The following is a 9816-nucleotide window of genomic DNA, read 5'->3' as shown; positions in this document are numbered from 1 at the left end:
GAATTTAATTCCGATGCAATTTCTGTGTTTCATCTTCAATAAGAACGTCCAAATGATACAGTAAGCCTGAAGTGAAGAATCGGAATCCAAAACTGGACTCACAGGAGAGATTGAAATCATAGAAAGTTAGAGTGTCAGTCCTCTTGTACTTACGTCGGCATTGTACCTTTTGTATTAAATTCAGATGCAAACTCTGTGTTTCATCGTCAATAAGAAGGTCCAAGAGATACAGTAAACCTGAGGTGAAGCATCGGAATCTAAAACTGGACTCACGATAGAGGTTCAAATCATAGAAAGTTAGAGTGTCAGTCCTCTTGTACTTAAGTCGGCATTGTGCCTTTTGTATTAAATTCTGATGCAAACTCTGTGTTTCATCGTCAATAAGAAGGTCCAAGGGTTACAGTAAACCTGAAGTATAGCATCGGAATCTAAAACTGGACTCACAGGAGAGGTTCAAATCATAGGAAGTTAGAGTGTCAGTCCTCTTGTACTTAAGTCGGCATTGTGCCTTTTGAATTTAATTCCGATGCAATTTCTGTTTCATCGTCAATAAGAAGGTGCAAGGTATACAGTAACCCTGAAGTGAAGCATCGGAATATAAATCTGACCTCACAGGAGAGGTTCGAATCATAGGAAGTTAGAGTGTCAGTCCTCTTGTACTTAAGTCGGCATTGTGCCTTTTGAATTTAATTCCGATGCAATTTCTGTTTCATCGTCAATAGGAAGGTGCAAGGTATACAGTAACCCTGAAGTGAAGCATCGGAATATAAATCTGACCTCACAGGAGAGGTTCGAATCATAGAAAGTGAGAGTGTCAGTCCTCTTGTACTTAAGTCGCAATTGTGCCATTTGTATTAAATTCGGATGCAATTTCTGTGTTTCGTCGTGAATAAGAAGGTCCAAGGGATACAGTAAACCTGAAGTGAAGCATCGGAATCTAAAACTGCACTCACAGGGGAGGTTCAAATCATAGAAAGTGTGAGTGTCAGTGCTCTTGTACTTTAGTCGCCATTGTGCCCTTTGTATTAAGTTCGGATGCAATTTCTGTTTTCATCGTCAATAAGAAGGTCCAAGGGATACAGTCAACCTGAAGTAAAGCATAGGAATCTAAAACTGGACTCACAGGAGAGGTTCAAATCATAGAAAGTTAGAGTGTCAGTCCTCTTGTACTTAAGTCGGCATTGTGCCTTTTGTATTAAATTCGGATGCAAACTCTGTGTTTCATCGTCAATAAGAAGGTCCAAGGGATACAGTAAACCTGAAGTGAAGCATCGGAATCTAAAACTGGACTCACAGGAGAGGTTCAAATCATAAAAAGTTAGAGTGTCAGTCCTCTTGTACTTAAGTCGGCATTGTGCCTTTTGAATTTAATTCCGATGCTATTTCTGTGTTTCATTGTCAATAAGAAGGTCCAAGGGATACAGTAAACCTGAAGTGAAGCATCGGAACCTAAAACTGGACTCACAGGAGACATTCAAATCATAGAAAGTGAGAGTGTCAGTCCTCTTGTACTTAAGTCGGCATTGTGCCATTTGTATTAAATTCGGATGCAATTTCTGTGTTCCATCGTCAATAAAAAGGTCCAAGGGATACAGTATACCTGAAGTAAAGCATCGGAATCTAAAACTGGACTCACAGGAGAGGTTCAAATCATAGAAAGTTAGAGTGTCAGTCCTCTTGTACTTAAGTCGGCATTGTGCCTTTTGTATTAAATTCGGATGCAAACTCTGTTTTTCATCGTCAATAAGAAGGTCCAAGGGATACAGTAAACGTGAAGTGAAGCATCGGAATCTAAAACTGAACTCACATGAGAGGTTCAAATCATAGAATGTTAGAGTGTCAGTCCTCTTTTACTTAAGACGGCATTGTGCCATTTGTATTAAATTCGGATGCGATTTCTGTGTTTTATCGTCAACAAGAAGGTCCGAGGGATACGGTAAACCTGAAGTGAGGCATCGGAATCTAAATCTGACCGCACAGGAGAGGTTCGAAACATAGAAAGTGAGAGTGTCAATCCTCTTGTACTTAAGTCGGCATTGTGCCATTTGTATTAAATTCGGATGCAATTTCTGTGTTTCATCGTCAATAAGAAGGTCCAAGAGATACAGTAAACCTGAGGTGAAGCATCGGAATCTAAAACTGGACTCACAGGAGAGGTTCAAATCATAGAAAGTTAGAGTGTCAGTCCTCTTGTACTTAAGTCGGCATTGTGCCTTTTGTATTAAATTCTGATGCAAACTCCGTGTTTCATCGTCAATAAGAAGGTCCAAGGGATACAGTAAACCTGAAGTGAAGCATCGGAATCTAAAACTGGTCTCGCAGGAGAGGTTCAAATCATAGAAAGTTAGAGTGTCAGTCCTCTTGTACTTAAGTCGGCATTGTGCCTTTTGAATTTAATTCCGATGCTATTTCTGTGTTTCATTGTCAATAAGAAGGTCCAAGGGATACAGTAAACCTGAAGTGAAGCATCGGAACCTAAAACTGGACTCACAGGAGAGATTCAAATCATAGAGAGTGAGAGTGTCAGTCCTCTTGTACTTAAGTCGGCATTGTGCCATTTGTATTAAATTCGGATGCAATTTCTGTGTTTCATCGTCAATAAGAAGGTCCAAGGGTTACAGTAAACCTGAAGTAAAGCATCGGAATCTAAAACTGGACTCACAGGAGAGGTTCAAATCATAGAAAATTAGAGTGTCAGTCCTCTTGTACTTAAGTCGGCATTGTGCCTTTTGAATTTAATTCCGATGCAATTTCTGTTTCATCGTCAATAAGAAGGTGCAAGGTATACAGTAACCCTGAAGTGAAGCATCGGAATATAAATCTGACCTCACAGGAGAGGTTCGAATCATAGAATGTGTGAGTGTCAGTCCTCTTGTACTTAAGTCGCAATTGTGCCATTTGTATTAAATTCGGATGCAATTTCTGTGTTTCGTCTTCAATAAGAAGGTCCAAGGGATACAGTAAACCTGAAGTGAAGCATCGGAATCTAAAACTGGACTCACAGGGGAGGTTCAAATCATAGAAAGTGAGAGTGTCAGTCGTCTTGTACTTAAGTCGCCATTGTGCCTTTTGTATTAAGTTCGGATGCAATTTCTGTTTTCATCGTCATTATGAAGGTCCAAGGGATACAGTAAACCTGAAGTAAAGCATCGGAATCTAAAACTGGACTCACAGGAGAGGTTCAAATCATAGAAGGTTAGAGTGTCAGTCCTCTTGTACTTACGTCGGCATTGTACCTTTTGTATTAAATTCAGATGCAAACTCTGTGTTTCATCGTCAATTAGAAGGTCCAAGGGATACAGTAAACCTGAAGTGAAGCATCGGAATATAAAACTGGACTCACAGGAGAGGTTCAAATCATAGAAAGTGAGAGTGTCAGTCCTCTTGTACTTAAGTCAGCATTGTGCCTTTTGAATTTAATTCCGATGCAATTTCTGTGTTTCATCGTCAATAAGAAGGTGCAAGCTATACAGTAAACCTAAAGTGAAGCATCGGAAACTAAAACTGGACTCACAGGAGAGGTTCAAATCTTAGAAATTGAGAGTGTTAGTCGTCTTCTACTTAGGTCGGCACTGTGGCTTTTGAATTTAATTCCGATGCAATTTCTGTGTTTCATCGTCAATAAGAACGTCCAAGGGATACAGTAAGCCTGAAGTGAAGAATCGGAATCCAAAACTGGACTCACAGGAGAGATTCAAATCATAGAAAGTTAGAGTGTCACTCCTCTAGTACTTAAGTCGGTAATGTGCCTTTTGTATTAAATTCGGAAGCAATTTCTGTGTTTCATCGGCAATAAGAAGGTCCAAGGGATACAGTAAACCTTAAGTGAAGCATCGGAATCTAAAACTGGACTCACAGTAGAGGTTCCAAACATAGAATGTTAGAGTGTCAGTCCTCTTTTACTTAAGACGGCATTGTGCCATTTGTATTAAATTCGGATGCGATTTCTGCGTTTTATCGTCAACAAGAAGGTCCGAGGGATACGGTATCCTGAAGTGAGGCATCGGAATCTAAATCTGACCGCACAGGAGAGGTTCGAAACATAGAAAGTGAGAGTGTCAATCCTCTTGTACTTAAGTCGGCATTGTGCCATTTGTATTAAATTCGGATGCAATTTCTGTGTTTCATCGTCAATAAGAAGGTCCAAGAGATACAGTAAACCTGAGGTGAAGCATCGGAATCTAAAACTGGACTCACGATAGAGGTTCAAATCATAGAAAGTTAGAGTGTCAGTCCTCTTGTACTTAAGTCGGCATTGTGCCTTTTGTATTAAATTCTGATGCAAACTCTGTGTTTCATCGTCAATGAGAAGGTCCAAGGTATACAGTAAACCTGAAGTGAAGCATCGGAATCTAAAACTGGTCTCGCAGGAGAGGTTCAAATCATAGAAAGTTAGAGTGTCAGTCCTCTTGTACTTAAGTCGGCATTGTGCCTTTTGAATTTAATTCCGATGCTATTTCTGTGTTTCATTGTCAATAAGAAGGTCCAAGGGATACAGTAAACCTGAGGTGAAGCATCGGAATCTAAAACTGGACTCACAGGAGAGGTTCAAATCATAGAAAGTTAGAGTGTCAGTCCTCTTGTACTTAAGTCGGCATTGTACCTTTTGTATTAAATTCGGATGCAAACTCTGTGTTTCATCGTCAATTAGAAGGTCCAAGGAATACAGTAAACCTGAAGTCAAGGATCGGAATGTAAAACTGGACTCACAGGAGAGGTTCAAATCATAGAAAGTGAGAGTGTCAGTCCTCTTGTACTTAAGTCAGCATTGTGCCTTTTGAATTTAATTCCGATGCAATTTCTGTGTTTCATCTTCAATAAGAACGTCCAAATGATACAGTAAGCCTGAAGTGAAGAATCGGAATCCAAAACTGGACTCACAGGAGAGATTGAAATCATAGAAAGTTAGAGTGTCAGTCCTCTTGTACTTACGTCGGCATTGTACCTTTTGTATTAAATTCAGATGCAAACTCTGTGTTTCATCGTCAATTAGAAGCTCCAAGGGATACAGTAAACCTGAAGTGAAGCATCGGAATATAAAACTGGACTCACAGGAGAGGTGCAAATCATAGAAAGTTAGAGTGTCAGTCCTCTTGTACTTAAGTCGGCATTGTACCTTTTGTATTAAATTCGGATGCAAACTCTGTGTTTCATCGTCAATTAGAAGGTCCAAGGGATACAGTAAACCTGAAGTGAAGGATCGGAATGTAAAACTGGACTCACAGGAGAGGTTCAAATCATAGAAAGTGAGAGTGTCAGTCCTCTTGTACTTAAGTCAGCATTGTGCCTTTTGAATTTAATTCCGATGCAATTTCTGTGTTTCATCGTCAAAAAGAAGGTGCAAGGTATACAGTAAACCTGAAGTAAAGCATCGGAATATAAATCTGACCTCACAGGAGAGGTTCGAATCATGGAAAGTGAGAGTGTCATTCCTCTTGTACTTAAGTCGCAATTGTGCCATTAGTATTAAATTCGGATGCAATTTCTGTGTTTCGTCGTCAATAAGAAGGACCAACGGATACAGTAAACATGAAAAGAAGCATCGGAATCTAAAACTGGACTCACAGGGGAGGTTCAAATCATAGAAAGTGTGAGTGTCAGTGCTCTTGTACTTTAGTCGCCATTGTGCCCTTTGTATTAAGTTCGGATGCAATTTCTGTTTTCATCGTCAATAAGAAGGTCCAAGGGATACAGTCAACCTGAAGTAAAGCATAGGAATCTAAAACTGGACTCACAGGAGAGGTTCAAATCATAGAAAGTTAGAGTGTCAGTCCTCTTGTACTTAAGTCGGCATTGTGCCTTTTGTATTAAATTCGGATGCAAACTCTGTGTTTCATCGTCAATAAGAAGGTCCAAGGGATACAGTAAACCTGAAGTGAAGCATCGGAATCTAAAACTGGACTCACAGGAGAGGTTCAAATCATAAAAAGTTAGAGTGTCAGTCCTCTTGTACTTAAATCGGCATTGTGCCTTTTGAATTTAATTCCGATGCTATTTCTGTGTTTCATTGTCAATAAGAAGGTCCAAGGGATACAGTAAACCTGAAGTGAAGCATCGGAACCTAAAACTGGACTCACAGGAGACATTCAAATCATAGAAAGTGAGAGTGTCAGTCCTCTTGTACTTAAGTCGGCATTGTGCCATTTGTATTAAATTCGGATGCAATTTCTGTGTTTCATCGTCAATAAGAAGGTCCAAGGGATACAGTAAACGTGAAGTGAAGCATCGGAATCTAAAACTGAACTCACATGAGAGGTTCAAATCATAGAATGTTAGAGTGTCAGTCCTCATTTACTTAAGACGGCATTGTGCCATTTGTATTAAATTCGGATGCGATTTCTGTGTTTTATCGTCAACAAGAAGGTCCGAGGGATACGGTAAACCTGAAGTGAGGCATCGGAATCTAAATCTGACCGCACAGGAGAGGTTCGAAACATAGAAAGTGAGAGTGTCAATCCTCTTGTACTTAAGTCGGCATTGTGCCATTTGTATTAAATTCGGATGCAATTTCTGTGTTTCATCGTCAATAAGAAGGTCCAAGAGATACAGTAAACCTGAGGTGAAGCATCGGAATCTAAAACTGGACTCACAGGAGAGGTTCAAATCATAGAAAGTTAGAGTGTCAGTCCTCTTGTACTTAAGTCGGCATTGTGCCTTTTGTATTAAATTCTGATGCAAACTCCGTGTTTCATCGTCAATAAGAAGGTCCAAGGGATACAGTAAACCTGAAGTGAAGCATCGGAATCTAAAACTGGTCTCGCAGGAGAGGTTCAAATCATAGAAAGTTAGAGTGTCAGTCCTCTTGTACTTAAGTCGGCATTGTGCCTTTTGAATTTAATTCCGATGCTATTTCTGTGTTTCATTGTCAATAAGAAGGTCCAAGGGATACAGTAAACCTGAAGTGAAGCATCGGAACCTAAAACTGGACTCACAGGAGAGATTCAAATCATAGAGAGTGAGAGTGTCAGTCCTCTTGTACTTAAGTCGGCATTGTGCCATTTGTATTAAATTCGGATGCAATTTCTGTGTTTCATCGTCAATAAGAAGGTCCAAGGGTTACAGTAAACCTGAAGTAAAGCATCGGAATCTAAAACTGGACTCACAGGAGAGGTTCAAATCATAGAAAGTTAGAGTGTCAGTCCTCTTGTACTTAAGTCGGCATTGTGCCTTTTGAATTTAATTCCGATGCAATTTCTGTTTCATCGTCAATAAGAAGGTGCAAGGTATACAGTAACCCTGAAGTGAAGCATCGGAATATAAATCTGACCTCACAGGAGAGGTTCGAATCATAGAATGTGTGAGTGTCAGTCCTCTTGTACTTAAGTCGCAATTGTGCCATTTGTATTAAATTCGGATGCAATTTCTGTGTTTCGTCTTCAATAAGAAGGTCCAAGGGATACAGTAAACCTGAAGTGAAGCATCGGAATCTAAAACTGGACTCACAGGGGAGGTTCAAATCATAGAAAGTGAGAGTGTCAGTCGTCTTGTACTTAAGTCGCCATTGTGCCTTTTGTATTAAGTTCGGATGCAATTTCTGTTTTCATCGTCATTATGAAGGTCCAAGGGATACAGTAAACCTGAAGTAAAGCATCGGAATCTAAAACTGGACTCACAGGAGAGGTTCAAATCATAGAAGGTTAGAGTGTCAGTCCTCTTGTACTTACGTCGGCATTGTACCTTTTGTATTAAATTCAGATGCAAACTCTGTGTTTCATCGTCAATTAGAAGGTCCAAGGGATACAGTAAACCTGAAGTGAAGCATCGGAATATAAAACTGGACTCACAGGAGAGGTTCAAATCATAGAAAGTGAGAGTGTCAGTCCTCTTGTACTTAAGTCAGCATTGTGCCTTTTGAATGTAATTCCGATGCAATTTCTGTGTTTCATCGTCAATAAGAAGGTGCAAGCTATACAGTAAACCTAAAGTGAAGCATCGGAAACTAAAACTGGACTCACAGGAGAGGTTCAAATCTTAGAAATTGAGAGTGTTAGTCGTCTTCTACTTAGGTCGGCACTGTGGCTTTTGAATTTAATTCCGATGCAATTTCTGTGTTTCATCGTCAATAAGAACGTCCAAGGGATACAGTAAGCCTGAAGTGAAGAATCGGAATCCAAAACTGGACTCACAGGAGAGATTCAAATCATAGAAAGTTAGAGTGTCACTCCTCTAGTACTTAAGTCGGTAATGTGCCTTTTGTATTAAATTCGGAAGCAATTTCTGTGTTTCATCGGCAATAAGAAGGTCCAAGGGATACAGTAAACCTTAAGTGAAGCATCGGAATCTAAAACTGGACTCACAGTAGAGGTTCCAAACATAGAATGTTAGAGTGTCAGTCCTCTTTTACTTAAGACGGCATTGTGCCATTTGTATTAAATTCGGATGCGATTTCTGCGTTTTATCGTCAACAAGAAGGTCCGAGGGATACGGTATCCTGAAGTGAGGCATCGGAATCTAAATCTGACCGCACAGGAGAGGTTCGAAACATAGAAAGTGAGAGTGTCAATCCTCTTGTACTTAAGTCGGCATTGTGCCATTTGTATTAAATTCGGATGCAATTTCTGTGTTTCATCGTCAATACGAAGGTCCAAGAGATACAGTAAACCTGAGGTGAAGCATCGGAATCTAAAACTGGACTCACGATAGAGGTTCAAATCATAGAAAGTTAGAGTGTCAGTCCTCTTGTACTTAAGTCGGCATTGTGCCTTTTGTATTAAATTCTGATGCAAACTCTGTGTTTCATCGTCAATGAGAAGGTCCAAGGTATACAGTAAACCTGAAGTGAAGCATCGGAATCTAAAACTGGTCTCGCAGGAGAGGTTCAAATCATAGAAAGTTAGAGTGTCAGTCCTCTTGTACTTAAGTCGGCATTGTGCCTTTTGAATTTAATTCCGATGCTATTTCTGTGTTTCATTGTCAATAAGAAGGTCCAAGGGATACAGTAAACCTGAGGTGAAGCATCGGAATCTAAAACTGGACTCACAGGAGAGGTTCAAATCATAGAAAGTTAGAGTGTCAGTCCTCTTGTACTTAAGTCGGCATTGTACCTTTTGTATTAAATTCGGATGCAAACTCTGTGTTTCATCGTCAATTAGAAGGTCCAAGGGATACAGTAAACCTGAAGTCAAGGATCGGAATGTAAAACTGGACTCACAGGAGAGGTTCAAATCATAGAAAGTGAGAGTGTCAGTCCTCTTGTACTTAAGTCAGCATTGTGCCTTTTGAATTTAATTCCGATGCAATTTCTGTGTTTCATCTTCAATAAGAACGTCCAAATGATACAGTAAGCCTGAAGTGAAGAATCGGAATCCAAAACTGGACTCACAGGAGAGATTGAAATCATAGAAAGTTAGAGTGTCAGTCCTCTTGTACTTACGTCGGCATTGTACCTTTTGTATTAAATTCAGATGCAAACTCTGTGTTTCATCGTCAATTAGAAGCTCCAAGGGATACAGTAAACCTGAAGTGAAGCATCGGAATATAAAACTGGACTCACAGGAGAGGTGCAAATCATAGAAAGTTAGAGTGTCAGTCCTCTTGTACTTAAGTCGGCATTGTACCTTTTGTATTAAATTCGGATGCAAACTCTGTGTTTCATCGTCAATTAGAAGGTCCAAGGGATACAGTAAACCTGAAGTGAAGGATCGGAATGTAAAACTGGACTCACAGGAGAGGTTCAAATCATAGAAAGTGAGAGTGTCAGTCCTCTTGTACTTAAGTCAGCATTGTGCCTTTTGAATTTAATTCCGATGCAATTTCTGTGTTTCATCGTCAATAAGAAGGTGCAAGCTATACAGTAAACCTAAAGTGAAGCATCGG

This window comes from Schistocerca serialis, unplaced genomic scaffold, assembly GCF_023864345.2.
Source record: "Schistocerca serialis cubense isolate TAMUIC-IGC-003099 unplaced genomic scaffold, iqSchSeri2.2 HiC_scaffold_1417, whole genome shotgun sequence".
In the NCBI taxonomy this organism is placed as follows: domain Eukaryota; kingdom Metazoa; phylum Arthropoda; class Insecta; order Orthoptera; family Acrididae; genus Schistocerca; species Schistocerca serialis.
The sequence above is the reverse complement of the archived record's forward strand: the minus strand, read 5'-3'. Positions refer to the sequence as shown.